The sequence below is a fragment of the Monodon monoceros genome, unplaced genomic scaffold, assembly GCF_005190385.1.
Source record: "Monodon monoceros isolate NGI ecotype Baffin Bay Population unplaced genomic scaffold, NGI_Narwhal_1 Super_Scaffold_15, whole genome shotgun sequence".
In the NCBI taxonomy this organism is placed as follows: Eukaryota; Metazoa; Chordata; class Mammalia; order Artiodactyla; family Monodontidae; genus Monodon; species Monodon monoceros.
Window position 1 is genome coordinate 81875365 of NW_021703771.1, and position 24525 is coordinate 81899889.

At 39.3% G+C, this 24525-nt stretch overlaps 1 protein-coding gene and 1 pseudogene across 12 annotated transcripts in view; both read right to left on the reverse strand.

Annotated features, from left to right (window-relative positions):
• Positions 1-24525, reverse strand: part of AGPAT4 (1-acylglycerol-3-phosphate O-acyltransferase 4) — a 1398816-nt gene that overhangs the window by 252944 nt on the left and 1121347 nt on the right. The window lies entirely within an intron of this gene.
• On the reverse strand, positions 3961-6058 carry LOC114896144 (annotated as a pseudogene).

Here is a 24525-nt window from a genome sequence, read left to right on the forward strand (position 1 = left end):
CTTTGAGAAGATAAACAAAATTGATAAACCATTAGCCAGACTCAACAAGAAAAAAAGGGAGAAGACTCATATCAACAGAATTAGAAATGAAAAAGAAGAAGTAACAACTGACACGGCAGAAATACAAAGGATCATGAGAGATTAGTACAAGCAGCTATATGCCAATAAATTGGACAACCTGGAAGAAATGGACGAATCTTAGAAAATCACAACCTTCCGAGACTGAACCAGGAAGAAATAGAAAATATAAACAGACCAATCACAAGCACTGAAATTGAAACTGTGGTTAAAAATCTTCCAACAAACAAAAGCCCAGGACCAGATGGCTTCACAGGCAAATTCTATCAAACACTTAGAGAAGAGCTAACACCTATCCTTCTCAAACTCTTCCAAAATATAGCAGAGGGAGGAACACTCCCAAGCTCATTCTATGAGGCCACCATCACCCTGATACCAAAACCAGACAAAGATGTCACAGAAAAAGAAAACTACAGGTCAGTATCTCTGATGAACATAGATGCAAAAATCCTCAACAAAATACTAGCAAACAGAATCCAACAGCGCATTAAAAGGATCATACATCATGATCAAGTGGGGTTTATCCCAGGAATGCAAGGATTCTTCAATATATGCAAATCAATCAATGTGATACACCATATTAAAAAATTGAAGGATAAAAACCATATAATAATCTCAATAGATGCAGAAAAAGCTCTTGACAAAATTCAACACCCATTTATGATAAAAACCCTCCAGAAAGTAGGCATAGAGGGAAACTACCTCAACATAATAAAGGCCATATATGACAAACCCACAGCCAACATCATTCTCAATGGTGGAAAATTGAAACCATTTCGTCTAAGATCAGGAACAAGACAAGGTTGCCCACTCTCACCACTATTATTCAGCATAGTTTTGGAAGTTTTAGCCACAGCAATCAGAGAAGAAAAAGAAATAAAAGGAATCCAAATCAGAAAAGAAGAAGTACAACTGTCACTGTTTGCAGATGACATGATACTATACATAGAGAATGCTAAAGATGCCAGCAGAAAACTACTAGAGCTAATCAATGAATTTGGTAGAGTAGTAGGATACAAAATTAACACACAGAAATCTCTTGCATTCCTATACACTAATGATGAAAAATCTGAAAGTGAAATTAAGAAAACACTCCCATTTACCACTGCAACAAAGAGAATAAAATACCTAGGAATAAACCTACCTAAGGAGACAAAAGACCTGTATGCAGAAAATTATAACACACTGATGAAAGAAATTAAAGATGATACAAACAGATGGAGAGATATACCATGTTCTTGGATTAGAAGAATGAACATTGTGAAAATGACTATACTACCCACATCAATCTACAGAATCAATGCAATCCCTAGCAAACTACCAGTGGCATTTTTCACAGAACTAGAACGAAAAATTTCACAATTTGTATGGAAACACAAAAGACCCCGCATAGCCAAAGCAATCTTGAGAAAGAAAAACGGAGCTGGAGGAATCGGGCTCCCTGACTTCAGACTATTCTACAAAGCTACAGTAATCAAGACAGTATGGTACTGGCACAGACACAGATATATAGATTAATGGCATAGGATAGAAAGCCCAGAGATAAACCCATACACATATGGTCACCTTATCTTTGATAAAGGAGGCAAGAGTATACAGTGGAGAAAAGACAGTCTCTTCAATAAGTGGTGCTGGGAAAACTGGACAGCTACATGTAAAAGAATGAAATTAGAACAATTCCTAACACCATACACAAAAATTAACTCAAAATGGATTAAAGACCTAAATTTAAGGCCAGACACTATAAAACTCTTAGAGGAAAACATAGGCTGAACACTCTACGACATAAATCACAGCAAGATTCTTTTTGACCCACCTCCTAGAGAAATAGAAATAAAACCAAAAATAAACAAATGGGACCTAATGAAACTTAAAAGCTTTTGCACAGCAAAGGAAACCATAAACAAGATGAAAAGACAACCCTCAGAATGGGAGAAAATATTTTCAAATGAAGCAACTTACAAAGGATTAATCTCCAAAATTTACAAGCAGCTCATGCAGCTCAATATCAAAAAACAAACAGCTCAATCCAAAAATGGGCAGAAGACCTAAACAGACATTTCTCCAAAGAAGATATACAGATTGCCAACAAATACATGAAAGGATGCTCAACATCATTAATCATTAAAGAACTGCAAATCAAAGCTAGAATGAGGTATCTCCTCAAACCGGTCAGAATGGCCGTCATCAAAAAATATACAAAGAGCAAATGCTGGAGAGGGTGTGGAGAAAAGGGAACCCTCTTACACTTTTGGTGGGAATGTAAATTGATACAGCCACTGTGGAGAACAGTATGGACGTTCCTTAAAAGCTTAAAAATAGAAGTACCATATGACCCAGCAATCCCACTACTGGGCATATACCCTGAGAAAACCATAATTCAAGAAGAGTCATGTACCACAATGTTCAATGCAGCACTATTTACAATAGCCAGAACATGGAAGCAACCTAAGTGTCCATCGACAGATGAATGGATAAAGAAGATGTGGCACATATATACAATGGAATATTACTCAGCCATAAAAAGAAACGAAATTGAGTTATTTTTAGTGAGGTGGATGGACCTAGAGTCTGTCATACAGAGTGAAGTCAGAAAGTGAAACACATATGTATGCTAACACATATATATGGAATCTAAAAAAAAAAAAGGTTCTAATGAACCTAGGGGCAGGACAGGAATAAAGTCACAGATGTGGAGAGAGGTCTTGGGGACATGGGGAGGGGGAAGGGTGGGCTCGGACGAGGTGGGCGAGCATTGACATATATACATTACCAAATGTAAAATAGATAGCTAGTGGGAAACAGCTGCATGGCACAGGGAGATCAGCTCCGTGCTTTGCGACCACCTGTAGGGTTGGGAGGGAGAGGGTGGGAGGGAGACGCAGGAGGGAGGGGATATGGGGATATATATATACATATAGCTGATTTACTTTGTTATACAGCAGAAACTAGCACAACCCTGTAAAACAATTATACTCCAATAAAGATGTTAAAAAAAAGCCCTCCAAAACCATCACAGACAGAGCGACGGGTTCAGTGAAGGTAAAGTGTACAGTTATTCAGGTGTCACAGTTGAACATGGTTGATCCAGGTAATTGTTTCCTTGTTGAAATGCTTGTCTTCACTGCAGAGTCTAAGACAGATTTTTAAATAACCCCTGGGAAGGGATAGAGGCAGGGAATCGGGTCTGGAGAAGAGGGTCAGAGAATATACTGCTCTGTGGGCACCAGAATCCACCCGCAGTGGTGAGCAGCCATCCATCTTTACCTGCGTTGTTCTGAGCTAGGTCTGTCCTCTACTTCACTGAGAACCTTCTGCTCCGACAGGAATAACAGGGGTTAATCAGAAGGGTGGTGTGAGATGGGGAAGGGAAGGTGGCAGGGATCAAAAAAAAAAAACAAAAAACCTCTGGTCCACTTGTGACCTCCTGCAGCTGGGGCAGTTCTTGTTTATAAGGGACGGTTCCCTCCAGTGCACGGTACTCTTCGGAGCAGCAGATACCTGCAGAATTTGCAGCAAGTAGCAGACATCTCAGAAATAGCAAAGTCCTAACCACTTGGTTAGCAAAACAGAGAGACAAGTTTTCACCCTCCTTTTAAACTGAGGAAGTCGTAAATAACTTAGCACATTTATAGTTTCCCCTTTACAATTTTTTTAAGGCTCATTTTGGAAATTGTGTATCACCGTGAACATGGTCTGCAATGCGACGTGACCATAAGGCAGTGTTCCATTCCCTCTAAGCTTCCTGTGACGAGAATCTGAATGCACGAGGCAGACAAAGACGCTCCTTCCCTACTTGCTGTTGTCAAAACTACCCACTGAGGCCACGGGTGGGAGAAGACCGCGGAGGCGTGTGGCCTCTTCCCAGCTTCCTTCCTCGCATTAGATTTTGATGGTGGAACAAAGTTCAAGGATCTGTGACCTGAAATAATTCCAAAGCTCTGGCCTTTTAGCCTTCATTGTTGGGGTCAGAAGGCCGTTGTTGACAGAGAATAATTCAGGGTGGAGACAGGTCAAAGGACCTGTTCAAATGGTTTTAGGCCAGAATCCTTCCCAAGTCTCACCATGTCTTCTAGAATAGCTTTTTTGACATCCTTGTTTCTGCACATTTCTTCAAAGGAGCCTTCAAAGCCTCTCTTCTGGGCCCAGGGGCCTAGCATCTCAATGTCTGGTACCACAATTACTGTGAGAAATGCCCGGAAGTTCTCTCCATGGACGAACACCTGAGCGACAGGTTCACTTCACTGGTAGATGTTGTCTATCTTCTCCAGAGCTATGTACTCTCCTTGCGCCACTTTAAAGATGTGCTTTTTCCTGTTGATGATCTTCAAGGTGCCGTTTGATAACCACTTTCCAATGTCCCCTGTGTGCAACCAGCCATCTTTATCCAGAGCTTTTGCTGTGTTTTCTGGGTCCTTTAAGTAGTCTTGAAATACATTAGCCCCTTGCACACATACCTTGCCTGCGCCCTTGGCAGCCATGTAATTCATTTCTTCCACATCGACAAGCTTTACAATGTTACGAGGCATTGGGGCACCAATATGGCCTGTGGTCCAGTCCCCAGGCACAGTCAGGCAGCCCGGCGGTGCACTCAGTCTGTCCGTAGCCTTCGCAGAGCTGCAGCCCAGTGAGGCTCTCAGGAAGGTCAGCACGGTGGCGGACACGGGCGCCGCCCCTGTGATCATCAGCCTCACTTTTCGACTCTTATTTTATGGATGGTCAACTTATCCCACAGGCTGTTGCTTCTAACGATGCCACCGCGAAGCTTGCCTTCTTTCCTCCTGGAGGCAAAGTCCAACAGCCATCGCTTCAGCATGCTGTTTGCCTGAGGAAAAGGTCAGTCAAACATCCAGTTCAGCAGTCTGGGGACCACAGGGAAGACGGTGGGTTGAAATGCCTTGAGATCATCCATAAGCAACCTGATATCTCCTTGGAAAAATCCTATTTTAGCTCCATGACACAGCATCACACACTCTACAACTTTTTCAAACACGTGGGCGAGAGGCAAGAAAGAGATCAAAGTATCATCTGAGGAAGTAATGAATGTACTCTGTCCTTTTCACAAATGCTGAACGATCGCTGACTGCATTTCGATGGGTGATCAGTGCTCCTTTGGGGTTGCCTGTAGTTCCACTTGTGAAGCAAATTATTGCAACATCTTCAGGTGCTGGAGGCTTGGGCTTCCGTCTGTGGGCTCTTCCCAGGTCCTCCATCGCCTTTGTGTGATGATCTCCACCCCGCACTTCTTGCCTCGTTCCGACCCATCACTGCCGTAGGAGTCCATGAGAACAATAGTTTTAAGGCATGCTGTTAATTTATTTTCTACAGCTTCTAATAAGAGGCTGGCCTTCTCTGGCTTGCCCACAAAAACCAGAGAGAGTTCAGCTTTGTTGATGATGAAGGTGACTGCTTCAGTTCCGAGGGTATCGTAGAGGGGAACGATCACCATCGAATAAGTAAAGCATCCCTGTTCAATGATCACCCACTTAGGTCTGTTCTGAGAAAAGAGGCTGAAGAACTGATCTGGGGCTACCTTGAAGCCCTTGTGGATCAGCGCTGAGCCCACACACTCTGACATTTCTGCAACCTGTTTGTATGAAAGCCATTCATAGGGTTGGTCTGGTTTCAGAGAGCCTAAACAAGGGCCGTTATTTGACACCTGCGTGCCCCTCTGGAAGCCTTCATATAACATTCTGATGTCATCGTAGAAATACACCAAGGGCTTGTCACTGTCCAGGAGCACGGATCTCCGGGCACCATCACTGCCTGCCACCTCCACTGACTGCATGGCCAGGTCGCATGGTGGCTTCAGGGCCTGCAGTTGCATGGCGTACCAGAAGGTGGTGAGCGCCACGAACGCACCGAAGCCCATGAGTGTGTTGGTTGGAAGGGTACACACGTACTGCCGGCAGTCAACCATCTCTGGCATCCGAAAGTACTGGAACAGCTCATGGTCTTGCATCATCCTGGGTTGGTGGCGCCCTATGCCAATATCTTAGAAGGGCGTCACAAGTCTTCTCATTAAATGAAAGTTCCAGACTCCACGGCTGGGGATTCCATTTTGTGACTCGTGGAGAAGTAGGAATCCAGTCTCAAACCTCTTTTCTACTTTCTTTCTTCCAAACGCCTCTCTAGCAGGAGACGGCTTATCTTCTAACAGGAATGCTGGGGAACCAGAGGAGCTTCAGCAGAACATTTCAAAGGCAACTTGGACTAGACCTTTGCCAGGTGGCTGTCTCTTTTCCTCAGTTTGGATGAAGGGAGATGAATGAGGGGGAAAAACTCAGTGGATGACCCTTTCTTGGATGTATTACCTGGTTTCAGGACTTAATGAAGCTCAGGTTCTTGATGTCTCATTGCAGAAAGAATTCAGTGGGAGACAAAGTGATAGGTAAGAAGTGGGTTTATTTAGAGAGAAACACATTCCACAGACAGTGTGGGCCATCTCAGAAGGTGAGAAAGGCCTAAGCAGTAAGATTTACTTTTAACTTTCCTATACTTAAATGTATTGAAGTGTCATTTTAATGCATCGGTAAAGAAGCACAAATGCCAAATCACAAACTTAATTTTATTATTTTGATAACTGGACTTCTTTTCAATTTTATGTGTTTAATCCTATGCCTTCAGAAAATATTGTTCAAAGATAATGTCTAAAGTTTTTATCAACCTGCCAAAGGGGTCCATGGAACAAAGTAACTGAGAACTCCATTACTAGGAATTTGATATCTTACATTAAAAAATAAGATCCTAAAGAAAAGTCGCTGCTTCTGACACATCTTTGGAAATTCATAATTTAAAGAATTTAGCTGTATTTAGTAATTTTCCCCTCTAACGTCTTCTTTGTGAGGTCACAATTTACAACTAGCATTGGGATATGTTTTCAAAGAGTCCCCAGCTCAAATATAGAACCCAAACACTTAAAATGCTTTATCCTGAGAAAATCCAAATATTCATGTTTCCAACTCACGTTAAAAATTTTCTAAAAGCATAAGATGTTATTGAGGGTTCCCCACTGTTGATGACTGTGGTTAGAAAGGCCATCGAAAATGGCTGCTGGGGAAAGGACAGCTGTAGGGATGTCAAGGCTGCTGGGGGGCAGAAGTTCCCACTGATGGCTTCCCTGGCACTTGTAATTTAGTCACTCAGTGATCAATTTCTAACACCGGAGATGTGCTGGAATTAGTGTGAAATTTCCACTCTCTTTGGCTCTAACTGGGACATTCCATAATTACAATGAAATGAGACCATGCTTCACCGTCTCACTCCCTCTGTGAAGAAGTTATCTGGCATGAAAAGGAAAGGAATGGAAATCAAGAGCCAGCCTATAGGAAATGCTAACAGAATAACTGGTGAGTGAGCCGAGGTGAAATGGCTTTGATGCAAACCAACACATGCGGTTCTAATTAGGCAGTAAGACCGGCAAGGAAGCTAGCATTATGTCTGTTAATTGACTTGGATGATGTTGGGTGGTGAGGTATCCTGAGGAAAAGCCAAAGGTCTTTAACTCACCAGTGTGGTTAATTATAGAGAACGTTGTTCTTGTGGAATTTCCTACCAAGCATTTCAAAAAGACATTATTTTGCTCTTAAACATGTTAAAAACATTAAGTGACACTTCTTGCAGGCTAATAGCAGCTTGTATTGGTGATGAAGAAATGGTTGGAGATTTTATTTAGTCCAAGGTTAACGAATAAAGGTTATGAAGACGGTCTTCCTTTCATTTGTCTGCAGTAGAGTAGAACAAATTTACCTTATCTGACTTTACTTGGGGAATGATCATAGAAAATGTGAAAGGATAAATTGCTTTTATATAGAATTCTTTAAAAAAATCATTTTTATTTTTCTAATATGAGTCGTTAGAATGCATAAGCATCACTAATCTGAGAACTGTCCTGATAATGGCTCAAGCTCTCTGAAGAATGTTTATGCACCTCCTTTGCTCTCCAGTGCAATCTGGGAGGGAAGGGCATGCACTGCCATCCTTCTGCCTGGATCAAATGTAGAGGTAGAAGATGGTGACGAGCCTCTAAAAGCAAGAAAGAATGATATGAAAAGCAGCCTTAAACTGACAGATCTGTGTAAGGCATAAAGGAGTAATTGATTGTACTTGAGCTGTATCACAGAAAACTGAATTAATTAACAAAGATAAATTACAATGTGTTCTATCTTAGCTCTTCTGAACAAAGAAATGACAGTATTGATGGATAGATTAAGGACATGTTTTCGAAGGTGTGGGACATGGTTAATTTACTCACAAGTAGGATGGCCACGTGAGTTGTTGTTTAACAGTACAATTCTGAGAATGAAAGGGAGCATAATAGCAGAGACTCCAGAATAGGCATAAACACCAGCCTGTTTTGGGCAAAATAATAGGCATAAACACCTGTTTTGGGCAAAATAAGATGTGTGCCTGTCACCACTTCTCACCCTATAATTCCAGAATTACATGCCGCTTATTCACATACATTATGCCTCTCCTTATAGTACCATGTTCACTGGAATGTGAAATTAACATATGGCAGTTGTATAATTTTAGTATTATTGTTTATTAATAAAATAACACAAATAGATAGGCTATAATATAAAATAAGTAATATTAATAATTACTATTGAGCATTATTATACTAATAATTAACTTACAAAATACTTTTGAAAGTATTTCAGTTACTCCCAAAATAGCTGGTAAGTGGCCTCTCCAAAAAATTCGGAATGATTTATCAAATAAGCAAGTAAATAAGACTGATGTAGATATACTAATGCAATGTTATAGATATAGTCATTAAATATAATAAAAATTTAGAATAATCTTTAATAAGCGGCAATACAATTTTACCTCTGTTAATGTATTCTAAGAAAGTAAGCAGGTAAATACAAAGAGCTTCATGCATGAGAATATTTCTCATGACATTGCTTATAACAGCAAACACCGTAAAGCTGGGGGGTGATAGCATCATGGCGCAGTGAGCTACTCTCTTTGTGTCTCCCCTTTAATCTGCAGAACATCCACAGCTCAACAAAGGTGCCTCTACCCAGCACACCAGGGTGCCACACGATTGCACATTTCTGTGCATCTAAAGGAGGATGGACTGGAACACAGAGAAGGGGTGGTACATGTGCAATAGCAGAGGCAGTGCCCGCAATTCTGGTCCTCCAGCTGCGGCAGCTGAGCCCACGGCCCCAGAAAACCTGGCCAGCAGAGGAGGGAATGCACACAACGCCAGCCCCCTGGTCACAGCAGTGCCCACGGCCACAGGTAACCAGGCAGCAGCAACAGTAGGGCCTGGGACCCCCGTCCCTCCAGCCATGGAGGTACCCACAACTCTGGCTCCCTGCTCATTCCACCTGTAGCAGTGGAGCCCACAAATCTTACAACTCTGGACATGGCAGAGGTGCCTGCGTGCTCCTGGCTGGCCCGCTCCCGATGCAACTCAGGGGATGCTGCACATGGTGGAAAAGCCCACCATCCCAGTGCTCCAGGCAGCAGTGCCATTGACAACAACAGCTGCAAGGCACCAATGACCCTGGAGACACAAGAAGCAATAATGAGGGTAAGGGGTGACACCTCTGACAGAGGCAGTGAAGGGTGGAAAATGCTGACTTTCAAATATATCCAAAGGCAGCGCAGGTAAGCGAAACTAAAAACTTGTGATATGTCGCCACCTACTGGACGACAGAAGAAAGGCCTCTAATTTCTGACCTGTTGAATAGTTAGAATGGAGTAGAAAGGTGTCCCCTACTTCACATGTGCTGGCTTATCAAGCACCATGAAGAACCATAGTTAACACTGTACAACAAGGAGAAAATGACAATTCTTTAGAAACCAAACTTAAAACCACAGAATATTTCAATCTAACTGATAGAGAATTTAAAATAGCTGTCACAAAAAAACTCAACAAGCTACAAGAAAACTCAGAAAGGCAGTAAAATGAGCTCAGAAATAAAATTAATGAACAGAAGGAATACCTCACCAAAGAGACTGAAACTCTAAAAAGGACTAAACAGAAATTCTGGAGCTGTAGAAGGCAATAAACACGATGAAGAATACATTAGAAAGCATCGGAAACAGATCAGACAAGATGGAAGAGAGAATTAGTGAGCTTGAAGATAGATAGATAGAAATGATACGAGTAGAAGAGGGAAGAAATAAGATATAAAAAGATGCAAAATTCTATGAGAGTTATCTGACTCTTCTGGGAAGGGGAAGATTAAGGTAACAGGTATTCCAGAAGGAGAAGAGAGTGAAAAGAGAGCAGAGAGTGTATTTAAAGAAATAATAGCTGAGAACTTCCCAAATCTGGGGAAGGAACTGGATATACAAGTTCATGAAGCTAAGAAAACACCTAATTACCTCAACACAAAAGACCTCCAAAATACAGTATATTAAAACTATCAAAAGTCAGTGAGAAAGAAAGAATTTTAAAGGCAGCCAGGATAAAAAGAAGGTTAACCTACAAAGGAACCCCCAGTAGGCTATCAGTAGATTTCTCAGCAGAAACGCTATAGGCCAGGAGAGAATGGAATGACATTCTTAAAACACTGAAAGATTACAAACTGTCAGCCAAGAATACTCTACCCAGCAGAGTTATCATTCTTATATGAAGGAGAAATAGACTCTCCCAGACAAACAAAGCTGAGGGAGTTCATCAACACTACACCTGTCTTACAAGAAATGTTGAAAGGAGCTCTTCTAGCAGAAACAAAAAGGCAAAGTATGCAAAACTTTGAGTAAGGTGATAAACAGACACGCAGAATCAGAAAATTGCAACTCTTTATCACATAAAGGCTAATGGGGAAAAAAAGCAGAAGAAAATAACTATAGCTACTTCAGTTTGGTAACAAACTCACAGTATAAAAAAGGACAATTTGAGATAACTAAAACACAAAAGGGGAAGATGAAAAGAGCAGAACCCACATAGATAAATGAAGATAAGATGCTATTAGCAGAAAAGGACTGTTTTATCTATGAGAAGTTTTATACAAAGCTCATGGTTACCATAAACCTAAATCTAGAACAGAGACACAAAACATAAAAAAAGAGGAAATGGAGGAAGACATTTTAGAAAATCACCAACTCAAAACGGAAGACATAAAAACAAGAAAAGAGAAGCAATGGAGCTATAGTGCAACCAGAAAACAAATGATAAAACTGCAGTACTAAGTCCTCATCTGTCAATAATCACCTCAATGATTGGATTGAATTTACCAGTCAAAAGACACAGAATGGCTGGCTGCATTAAAAAACAAGACCCAAATATATACTTCCTCCAGCAGACACACCTCAGCTCTAAAGACACAGACTCAAAGTGAAGAGATGGAAGATGATACTCCAAGCAAATGGCAGCCAAAAGAAAGCCGGTGTAGCCATACTCATATCAGACAAAGTAGACTTCAAGCCATAAAAGATAACAAGAGACAAAGATGGACAGGATATAATGATAAAGGGGTCAATTCATCAAGAAGACATAACAAATATTAATATATATGCATCTAACATAGGAGCACCAAAATATATAAAACAATTATTAACAGACACAAAGGGAGAAATTGACAGCAACACAAAAATAGTAGGGGATTTTAACACCCCACTACATCAGTGGATGGATCAGCCAAATAGAAAGTCAACAAGGGAAGAGTAGCTTAAAATAAAACTTTAGATCAGATGGAGTTAATAGATTTGTACAGAACATTCTATCCAAATGCAGCAGAATACACATTTTTCTCAAATGCACATGAAACCTTCTCAAAGTTAGACCATATGTTGGGATACAAAACAAGTCTCAATAAATTTAAGACTGAAATCATACCAGTCATCTTTTCTGATCACAATGGTATGAAGCTAGAAATCAACTACAAGTAGAAATCTGGAAAAAATCACAAATATGTGGCAACCAAACAACATTCTTCTGAACAACTATTGGGTCAATGAAGAAACCAAAGGAGAAATAAACATTACCTGAAGACAAATGAAAATGAAAATTTAACATATCAAAATCTATGGGATGCAGGAAAAGCAGTACTAAGAGGGGAGTTTATAGCAATACAGGCCTTCCTCAAGAAACAAAAAAAATTTCAAATAAACAATTTACCCTTATACCTAAAGGAACTAGAAAAAGAAAAACAAAGGAAGCCCAAAGTCAATAAAGAAGTAGAAAGGAGATTAGAGTGGAAATAGGCGAAAAAGACAATAGAAAAGATCAATAAAATCATAGCTGGTTCTTTGAAAAGATAATCAAAATTGACAAACTTTTAGCTAGACACATTCACTAAGAAAAAAGAAAGAAGACTCTGATAAATAAAATCAGAAATGAAAGAAGACAGATAACAATGGATACCACAGAAATACAAAGGATTATAAGAAAGTATTACGAATGGCAATACGCCAATGAATTGGACAACCTAGAAGAAATGGACAAATTCTTAGAACCATACAACCTTCCAAGACTAAGTCATCAAAGAACAGAAAATATGAATAGACTGATTACTAGGACAGAGATTGAAACTATAATCCAAAACTTCCCGCCAAAACAAAAGTCTAGGACCAGATGGCTTTACAAGCAAATTCTACCAAACTTTCAAAGAAGATTTAATAACTACACTTCTCAAACTCTTCCAAAAAATTGAAGAGAAGTGAACACTTTCTAACTCACAAGGCCAACACTACCCTGATACCAAAACCAGATAAAGACAACACACAAAAAATAAATTACAGGCCAATATTTCCTATGAACATAGATAAAAAAATCCTCAACAAAATATTAGCAACAACACATTAAAAGTATTATACGCCATGATCAAGTGGAACTTATTCCAGGGATGCAAGAATGGTTCAACATCTGCAACTCAGTGTGATACATCACATTAATAAAATGAGAGATAAAAACACTATGATCATCTCAATAGATGCAGAAAAGACATTTGACAAGACTCAACACACATTTATGAAAAAAACTCTCAATAAAGTGGGTTTAGATGGTACGTACCTTAATATAATAAAGGCCATATATGCCAAACCCAGAGCTAACATCATACTCAGTGGTGAAAAGCTGAAAGCTACTCCTCTAAAACCAGGAACAAGACAAGGATGTACACTCTTGCTACTCTTATTCAGCATAGTATTGGAAGTCCTAGCCAGAGCAGTTAGGCAAGAAAAAGAAATACAAGACATCCAAACTGGAAAGGGAGAAGTAAAACTGTCACTACTTGTGGATGACATGATTTTATATATAGAAAACCCGAAACATTCCACCAAAAAAAAAACTATTAGAAATAATAAACGAATTCAGTCATGTCACATGGCACAAAATCAACATACAAAAATCTGTTGCATTTCTATATGCTAACAGTGAGCTTGTAGAAGGAGAAATTAAGGAAACAATCCCATTTACAATAGCAACAGAAAGAATTAAAAACCTAGGAATAAATTTGACCAAGGAGATGAAAGACCTGTACACTGAAAACTATAAGACATTGTTGAAAGAAATTGAAGAAGATAAATAAATGGAAAGATATTCTGTGCTCAGGGATTAGAATCAACATAGTTAAAATGTCCATATTGCCTAAAGCAATGTACAGATTCAATGCAATCCTTACCAAAATCCCAAGGACATTTTTCGTGGAAATAGAACAAAAAATTCTAAAATTTATATGGAACACAAAAGACCCCAAATAGCCAAAACAATTCTGAGAAAAAACAACAAAGCTGGAGGTATCACGCTCCCTGATTTTAAACTATACTACAAAACATAGTAATTAAAATAGCATGGTATTGGCAGAAAAACAAATATACAGATCAATGGAACAGAACTGAGATATAAACCCACATGTATAAGTACAAGAATTTACAACAAAGGAGCAAAGGACATACAGTGGAGAAAGGATAGTGTCTTCAATAAATGGTGTTTGGAAAACTGGACAGATAAATGCAAAAAAAAAAAAAAAAAGACCATTATCTCACACCATACACAAAAATCAACTCAAAATGGATTAAAGACTTGAATGTAAGACCTGAAACCATAAAACTGCTAGAAGAAAACACAGGGAGTATGCTCTTTGACGTCGGTCTTAGCAATATCTTCTAGATATGTCTCCTCAGGGAAGGGAAATAAAAGCAAAATTAAACAAATGGGACTACATCAAACTGAAAAGTTTTTGCATAGCAAAGGAAATGTTCAACAAAACAAAAAGACAATCTACTGAATTGGAGAAGATATTTGCAAATCATACATCTCATAAGGGGCTAATATCCAAAATATATATAGAACTCATACAACCCAACAACAACAAAACCAAACAACTGGATTAAAACATGGACAGAAGTGCTGAATAGACATTTTTCCAAAGAAGACATGCAGATGGCCAACAGGCACATGAAAAGATGTTCAACATCACCAGTTATTAGGGAAATGTAAATTAAAACCACAGTAAGATATCACCTCATGCCTGTGGTGATAAAACAAAAACAAAAACAAAAAACCAAACCCCAAGATAAATGAACAAACTGAAACAAAAAAAATGGAAGCCTCAGACCTAGGGACACATACAGACTGAAAGTGAGGGGATGGAAAAACATATTCCATGCAAATGGAAAACAAAAGAAAGCTGGAGTAGCAAATCCTCATATCAGACAAAACAGACTGTAAAACAAAGACTACTACAAGAGACAAAGAAGGACACTACATAATGAACAAGGGATCAATCCAAGAAGAAGATATAACAATTGTAAATATTTATGCACCTAACATGGGAGCACCGCAATACATAAGGCAAATACTAACAGCCATAAAAGGGGAAATCTACAGTAACACAATCAGAGTAGGGGACTTTAACACCCCACTTTCACCAATGGACAGATCATCCAAAATGAAAATAAATAAGGAAACACAAGCTTTAAATGATACATTAAACAAGATGGACTTAATTGATATCTATAGGACATTCCATCCAAAAACAACAGGATACACATTCTTCTCAAGTGCTCATGGAACATTCTCCAGGATAGATCATATCTTGGGTCACAAATCAAGCCTTGGTAAACTTAAGATAATTGAAATCATATCAAGTATCTTTTCTGACCACAATGCTATGAGAATAGATACCATTTACAGGAAAAAATCTGTAAGAAATACAAACACATGGAGGCTAAACAACAAGCTACTTAACACCCAAGAGATCACTGAAGAAATCAAAGAGGAAATAAAAAAATATCTAGAAACAAATGACAATGAAAACACGACGACCCAAAACCTATGGGATGCAGCAAAAGCAGTTCTAAGAGGGAAGTTTATAGCAATACAATCCTACCTCAAGAAACAAGAAACATCTCAAATAGACAACCTAACCTTACACCTAAAGCAATTAGAGAAGGAAGAACAAAAATCCCCAAAGTTAGCAGAAGGAAAGAAATCATAAAGATCAGATCAGAAATAAATGAAAAAGAAATGAAAGAAACAATAGCAAAGATCAATAAAACCTGGTTCTTTGAGAAGATAAACAAAATTGATAAACCATTAGCCAGACTTATCAAGAAATAAAGGGAAAAGACTCAAATCAATAGAATTAGAAATGAAAGAGAAGAAGTAACAACTGACCCTGAAGAAATACAAAGGATCATGAGAGATTACTACAAGCAACTAAATGCCAATAAAATGTACAACCTGGAAGAAATGGACAAATTCGTGGAAATGCACAACCTTCCAAGACTGAACCAGGAAGAAATAGAAAATTTGACCAGACCAATCACAAGCACTGAAATTGAAACTGTGATTAAAAATTTTCCAACAGGGGGCTTCCCTGGTGGCGCAGTGGTTGAGAGTCCACCTGCCGATGCAGGGGACACGGGTTTGTGCCCTGGTCCGGGAGGATCCCGCAAGCCGTGGAGTGGCTGGGCCCGTGAGCCATGGCCGCTGAGCCTGCGCGTCCGGAGCCTGTGCTCCACACAGGGAGAGGCCACAACAGTGAGAGGCCTGCGTACCGCAAAAAAATAAAAAAAAAATCTTCCAACCAACAAAAGCCCAGGATCAGATGGCTTCACAGGCGAATCCTATTAAACATTCAGAGAAGAGCTAACACCTATCCTTCTCAAACTCTTCCAAAATATAGCAGAGGGAGGAACACTCCCAAACTCATTCTATGAGGCCACCAGCACTCTGATAACAGAACCAGACAAAGATGTCACAAAGAGAGAAAACTACAGGCCAATATCAGCGATGAACATAGATGCAAAAATCCTCAACAAAATACTAGCAAACAGAATCCAACAGCACATTAAAAGGATCATACATCATGATCAAGTGGGGTTTATCCCAGGAATGCAAGGATTCTTCCATATACGCAAATCAATCAGCGTGATACGCCATATTAACAAACTGAAGGAGAAAAACATTATGATCATCTCAATAGAGGCAGAGAAAGCATTCGAAAAAATTCAACACCCATTTATGATAAAAACCCTCCAGAAAGTAGGTATAGAGGGAACTTTCCTCAACATAATAAAGGCCGTATATGACAAACCCACAGCCAACATCATCCTCAATGGTGAACAACTAAAACCATTTCGTCTAAGATCAGGAACAAGACAAGGTTGCCCACTCTCACCACTATTATTCAGCATAGTTTTGGAAGTTTTAGCCACAGCAATCAGAGAAGAAAAAGAAATAAAAGGAATCCAAATCAGAAAAGAAGAAGTACAACTGTCACTGTTTGCAGATGACATGATACTATACATAGAGAATGCTAAAGATGCCAGCAGAAAACTACTAGAGCTAATCAATGAATTTGGTAGAGTAGTAGGATACAAAATTAACACACAGAAATCTCTTGCATTCCTATACACTAATGATGAAAAATCTGAAAGTGAAATTAAGAAAACACTCCCATTTACCACTGCAACAAAGAGAATAAAATACCTAGGAATAAACCTACCTAAGGAGACAAAAGACCTGTATGCAGAAAATTATAACACACTGATGAAAGAAATTAAAGATGATACAAATAGATGGAGAGATATACCATGTTTTTGGACTGCAAGAATCAATATTGTGAAAATGACTATACTACCCAAATCAATCTACAGATTCAATGCAATCCCTAGCAAACTACCAGTGGCATTTTTCACAGAACTAGAACAAAAAAGTTCACAATTTGTATGGAAACACAAAAGACCCCGAATAGCCAAAGCAATCTTGAGAAAGAAAAACGGAGCTGGAGGAATCAGGCTCCCTGACTTCAGACTATTCTACAAAGCTACAGTAATCAAGACAGTATGGTGCTGGCACAGACACAGATATATAGATCAATGGAACAGGATAGAAAGCCCAGAGATAAACCCACACACATATGGTCACCTTATTTTTGATAAAGGAGGCAAGAATATACAGTGCAGAAAAGACTCTCTTCAATAAGTGGTGCTGGGAAAACTGGACAGCTACATGTAAAAGAATGAAATTAGAACAATTCTTAACACCATACACAAAAATTAACTCAAAATGGATTAAAGACCTAAATTTAAGGCCAGAGACCATCAAACTCTTAGAGGAAAACATAGGCAGAACACTCTATGACATAAATCACAGCAAGATCCTTTTTGACCCCCCTCCTAGAGAAATGGAAATAAAAACAAACAAATGAACCTAATGAAACTTAAAAGCTTTTGCACAGCAAAGGAAACCATAAAAAAGATGAAAAGACAACCCTCAGAGTGAGAGAAAATGTTTGCAAATGAAGTAACTGACAAAGGATTAATCTCCAAAATTTACAAGCAGCTCATGCCATTCAATATCAGAAAAAAACCCAACCCAATCCAAAAATGGGCAGAAGACCTAAATAGACATTTCTCCAAAGAAGACATACAGATTGCCAACAGACACATGAAAGAATGCTCAACATCATTAATCATTAGAGAAATGCAAATCAAAACTACAATGAGGTATCACCTCACACCAATCAGAATGGCCATCATCAAAAAATCTACAGACAGTAAATGCTGGAGAGGGTGTGGAGAAAAGGGAACCCTCTTGCACTGTTTGTGGGAATGTAAATTGATACAGCTACTATGGAGAACAGGATGGAGGTTCCTTAAGAAACTAAAAATAAAACTACCATACGACCCAGCAATCCCACTACTGGGCAAATACCCTGAGAAAACCATAATTCAAAAAGAGTCATGGGGCTTCCCTGGTGGCGCAGTGGTTGAGAGTCCACCTGTCGATGCAGGGGACACAAGTTCGTGCCCCAGTCCAGGAAGATCCCACATGCCGCGGAGTGGCTGGGCCCATGAGCCATGGCCACTGAGCCTGCACGTCCGGAGCCTGTGCTCTGCAACGGGAGAGGCCACAACAGTGAGAGGCCCGCGTACCACAAAAATAAAAAAAGGAGTCATGTACCAAAATGTTCATTGCAGCTCTATTTACAATAGTCAGGACATGCAAGCAACCTAAGTGTCCACCAACAGATGAATGGATAAAGAAGATGTGGCACATATATACAGTGGAATATTACTCAGCCATAAAAAGGAACGAAACTGAGTTATTTGTAGTGAGGTGGCTGGACCTAGAGACTGTCATACAGAGTGAAGTAAGTCAGAAAGAGAAAAACAAATACCATATGCTAACACATATATATGGAATCTAAAAAGAAAAAAAAGGTCATGAAGAACCTAGGGGCAAGATGGCAATAAAGACGCAGACTTACTAGAGAATGGACTTGAGGATATGGGGAGGGGGAAGGGTAAGCTGTGACAAAGTGACAGAGTGGCAAGGACATATATACACTACCAAATGTAAAATAGATAGCTAGTGGGAAGCAGCCGCATAGCACAGGGAGATCAGCTCGGTGCTTTGTGACCACCTAGAGGGGTGGGATAGGGAGGGTGGGAGGGAGGGAGACGCAAGAGGGAAGAGATATGGGAACATATGTATATGTATACCTGATTCGCTTTGTTGTGAGGCAGAAGCTAGCACACCATTGTAGAGCAATTATACTCCAATAAACATGTTAAAAAAATAAAAATAAAAGAAGTAAAAGGTTAAAACAAACAAACAAACAATAAAAGAACAAATGGAAGGTATGGAAACAGAGTAGTTGTTACCAGAGAATGGGCGGGGAGTGGGGGCAAAATGGGTTAAGGGGGTCAACTGAATGATGCCAGGTGGAAACTAAATTTTTAGTGGTTAGCACACAGGAGCAGATAGAGAAGTAGAAACATAATGTTGTACACATGAAACTTATATAATGTTATAAAGCAATGTTACCTCAATAAAAAATAAATTAAAAATTGAAACCTGATGAACCTAGTGGCAGGGCAGGAATAAGGACGTAGACATAGAGAATGGACTTGAGGACACAGTGGGGAGGGGGAAGCTGGGGCAAAGTGAGAGTAACATTGACATATGTACACTACCGAATGTAAAAGAGAGAGCTAGTGGGAAGCAGCAGCGTAGCACAGGGAGATCAGCTCAGTGCTTTGGGACGACCTAGAGGGGTGGGATGGGGAGGGTGGGAGGGAGGCTCAAGAGGGAGGGGATATGGGGACATGTGTATGCATATGGCTGATTCGCTTTGCTGTGCAACAGAAACTGACGCAGTATTGCGAAGCAATTATATTCCAATAAAGATGTATTAAAAAAAGAAAAAAGAAAAAAAATTGAAACCTCATCTATAGGTAGTTCATTCAACAAATTATGATTCATTTGTAAAATGGAAACAATTTATACACAGAATGCAACAATTTGGGTAAAAAAGAAACAGTATGTGTATTGGCTTATATCTGCACAGAGTGTTTCTGGAATGATAATAACTGCTAAGTGGTTACCTCTAGGACTTGTAGCTGGGGACTAGAGAACAGGGGTAATAAATCCTTCCAGATACATGTGATTGCAGATCAAATGATTATCACGTGATACAATTAAAAAATAATATTATTATAATTATATTTATTACACACATGCCCATGGTATAGCAGTTAATTAAACAATATATACAACGTAATATGTATAATAATACTAATACTTAAGAATTTTCAAGTGTGGGTATGTATCCTAAAATGCCTAGAAAGACAAAATCTAACAGTGAGTAGTAGGATTACTACGGATTTTACTATTTTCTATGTTAACTTTATATTTTTCATGTTGTTGGGATGTGTAATAATGATACATTTATATTTTACAATCAGAAAACCAATAGCAGCAGCATTTCAGTTTTGAGAAAGTGGAATGAAGGAAACAGCAATGCTGGCTGAACCGTCTTCATTAGGCAAGGAAGGGTTTAATCCTGATACTGCAAAAGTAACTTTCTCAGCATATGCTCCATCCCCAGGGAAGATAACAGTCAAGGAAACCTTGAAGTTGTTGGAAAAGAAGAGAATTAAGGACTTCTTTTAAAAGAGAAATTATATTATGTTCAGATAATCTGGTTTGGTATCGTTTTAGGAGAAATTGGAAATCTTGAAATTTACTCCTCTAAAGGGTGGGCTGCAAACGGCAGGTGCCCACGGGCACTTGGTATTTTGTGACGTTGGTGGTGTGTTCACCAACGACTCCAGCTCTCAGCTTTCCGGGTACAGGAAGGAATGCACTTCCCATTCCCTTGTCATTAGACAAGGCCATATGATTTGCTCTGGACCAAGAAGGGTGAACAGAAGTGACAGATGCACAAATCTCTTTGTTTGCTTCCCTTGGTGTACAGATTATGGAAGTTCAGGTCAAAATAAGTGTCCTTCAGCCTGGATCCCTGAGTGAGCAGGATGCACAGAGCATCCTTCCAGCGTGTGCTGGACGTGTAGGATGAGCAAGAAATAAACTTTGGCTGTGTAAAGGCACTGAGAGTCTGGAGGATTTATTATTACTGAAGCAGAGCCTAGCTCATCCTGACTGTGTAATTTGTGTCGTCCAGTGCAAAATGAAAATACACAGCCCCTCGTTAAAAAATTATTTAGCATTTCAAGATGATGACAACAGAGCATTAAACCACATGGGCGCCCTCTGAGTGCAGGGCCCTGTGTGACTACACAGGTCACATGTCCAGGAAGGGCCTGATTTTCCGATTTACCATCACAATCTTGGAAAATGGGTCTTAACTCCCTTATTTCACACATGAAGAAACGGAGAGCTCAAACAGCTTGCTGACTACTACAGAGTTGGTAAGTGTCAGAAATGGAATTGGATTATATTGGTATTATTAACGTTGCAATAATGGGTCTTTTGTGGGTTGATGGAGCTGGGCTTTAGGACACAAGGAGCCAAGTAGACCATCACAGGAAGCAGACAGGACTCAGGAACTAACCAATCCTTTGTAGAAAACCACCTACCCAGATCCTCAGTAGAAGGTAAGAAAAGAGTTAAAGTCTAACTCATTACATACTAAGTGAACGGGTTCTTTCGCCAGAAAGGATAATTAGTCATTTCAATCCTTTGTCGGAATACCTGCCTCAGCACAGGCTGAAGAGTATCAACAGAGCAAAGCAGGCCCAGCTTTTCGTTTTGTTGCTGTAACTAATTAGCATTAGATAAACCATTTTCATAAGCAATGCCCTCACAACAACCTGGTAACTGAAAACAAAAGCTGATGGTGCAGCTCTCTCCATAGTAACCAGAGGTGGGAAAGAGCAATCCAGAACCGCTAAGTGGGAGGAACAGAGGCCATTGGCTCTGAGCAGCCGTGTGAAGAAGCAGGTCACCACTGCCCTTCAACGTTACAATCAGAAAGATTATCAAACTACTTAAGTGAAGGTGGTGTTTTGAATTAAATACATTCATACCAGATACATTCATACACTGAAAAATGCTGTATGTATTCCTAAAAGCTATTCAAACGTATAAAAGCTATCGTTAGAAAAAGCTCATCCAGTTAAAATCATGTGGCTTTTCCTGGAGAATTCCTATCACTACTCCCATGTAATATTTCCTTCTACTTCACCCCTTGTAAGGAAGCAGTCGCAGGACACAGAGGCGTCAGGAAAGGTAGAGAAAAGAAAATTTGGCTCAAAAAGAGTGTAGGTAGTTAATTTGGTAATTAAAAAAGGCAGTTGTCATTTAACTACGGGTTTCAAGATCTGAAAATCTTACTCTTTTCAATCTTATATTATTTTTCTTCATTGGTTAGGACCTAAAACACATCTGTGAAATAGCCAAATCTTGTGTCATTTTCTTCTCTTTTCATAAAAACTCAGTTTGGGTCATTGTTGAAAGAAAAAGAAAGAAAGAAAGGAAGAAAGGAGGGAAGGAAGGAAGGAAGGAAGAAAGAAAGAAAGAAAAGAGAAAGCAAGCAAGCAAGCAAGAAAGAAGGACAGGGGGAGGAATGGAGGGAGGGAGGGAGAGAAAGAAGAGAAAATAAAAAGAAAAGAGAATCCAGTTTGTTCCAGTTGCTTTAGAAAGTTAGTGTGACACTGCTAAACACATATGTTCATTTTAGAAGAAAGTACAACAATGTCATGATTTACCAAGGATGATTCAACAGTCGCTTAAAATGAAAAAGGTAGGTGATTTTCAAAGAAATACTTTATCCCGGTTAAGACTGTTAATGAACACATTCATTTCTGAAAACTGTATGTTCAAAGAGATGATAACATAAGACAAAAACAAGAAGAATTTAACTCACGTTACTCATTTGATTTTACATCAAATGATACATTTAAAATTTTATGGCTCAAGTAGTCATTTCAGGAAGTGTGTGAATAACATTTACTAACTGCTTCTTAATACTTACTGGTCATTTAAAGAATATTTGTCAGTAGCTAGTATATTAGGTTATGATAGGATCAAACTAATCTTCTCCCTCAAGGAGCTTATAGAGAAATTTGACCTTGCTTCCACTATTAAATCAAGAAAATGATTGTTACCAAAGTGAACGTGAGTAGATACATGAATAATACGGATGAGTGTTTTGAGAGGAAGGTAGCCATCATAGATTAGCTAGTTAGCTTGAGAACTGGCTTTTAAATACCCACTTTTACCACATAATTTTGAATATTTTAGAAAAAATTGGGATAAAGTACAACTGCATATTGGATGGGCAGGGAAGCATGAAGAATGCTTTCCATGGTACTATTAATTCCCTGTAAGTTAGTCTGACATTCAGAGTGTTTGACTTAGTTTGGCTCTTGGCTCTCCTTGACCATGAGGCCAGTACACGGCTAATGACTCCAATGCTAGCAGTGTTTCTGGCTCTTCTTTTTTTTTTTTTTTTTTTTTTCACAAAGGTTAATTGAATTTTTATAAGGGTTTCATAGAGGACTTCCATAACTTTTTGGTATTAAAACAAAGGCCATCTTATAGTAGAATTATAATATGACATCCGTAAGTACTTTAAGTATTTTAGCTTAGATTTTCAGTAACTGTGTGATGTACTTAACATTTTATAGTTTTTGAGAATTTCCATAGACTTCTCAGCATCTTCACTGAATTTAATCATGAAGTCTGGCATTTCAGAACCATTCCTTCTCCTTCAATCTTCTTTAAAAGTTTGAATACGGTTTTGTTAGCAAATACTAGAGACAAAGTTCATGGGACTTCTCAGTTTTCATGGGACTTCTTTCAGTTTCTACGTGGTCCGCAGATAAGTCTTTCTGACTTGCGACAACTATTTGATTCCCCCTTAATGGCTGCATATCGTTAACCCAGAGTTACACAAAGTAAAGGTAACTATCTTCATAGCTTCATATTAATTGACTGAATTGGCTTTGTTTTAAGATCAACTCCAAAGCCCTTGTTAATCGTGACACAAATGTTTTGTGATAAAGATTGAGGGTGGTTGAAAGATTTGTCATGTTAAGTGCTCATTAGCTCCAGGGTGCTTGCCTCAGCATCCCATCAGGCTTCTTCCAGAAGGTTAGGGAAGGGGTAATAGCCAATAGCATATGGACTTGCATTAATTTTCAGCATATAAACCCACGGAATGTCCAGGGAATCCACTAAACTTTAACAAGCTGCAATTCTATCCTTGCTTCAAACATCACACCCTGAAGGTGCCATCCATATTAATGTTTTTTCCCCTCCCTTAGATAATAGCACATTAGTAGTTCAAATAGGCTCTTACTTAATGTGACCTCTTTTACCTACCCCCAGGGCATGGGAGTGGCATATTAAGGTCACAGCAGGATTCTAGTATGAAGAAAACTTTTCTGGTTTTAGCAAGTGGCCCTTTTCTGAACACCTGTAATTGGCTTTCAAACCACAATCCTGTTGCAATGTTGAGAAACACCATAAGCCTCCAGGTGGGTCAGCACATCTGCAGGAAGCCTTTGCCATTGTTATTATTTGCATCGTATTATCATTACTAATAATAACTAAGATGCACCGAGCACATCATGTGTCTGGAATGCTCAGTAGTCATCCACCAATCCGATTTTCACAACCACCCTGACCCTACGAGATAGGTCATGGGATTTGCTCCTTTTAAAAATGAAATGACTGAGGCTTGGGAAGCTTCAGCAGATTTCCCCAAATGAGCCGCCTGT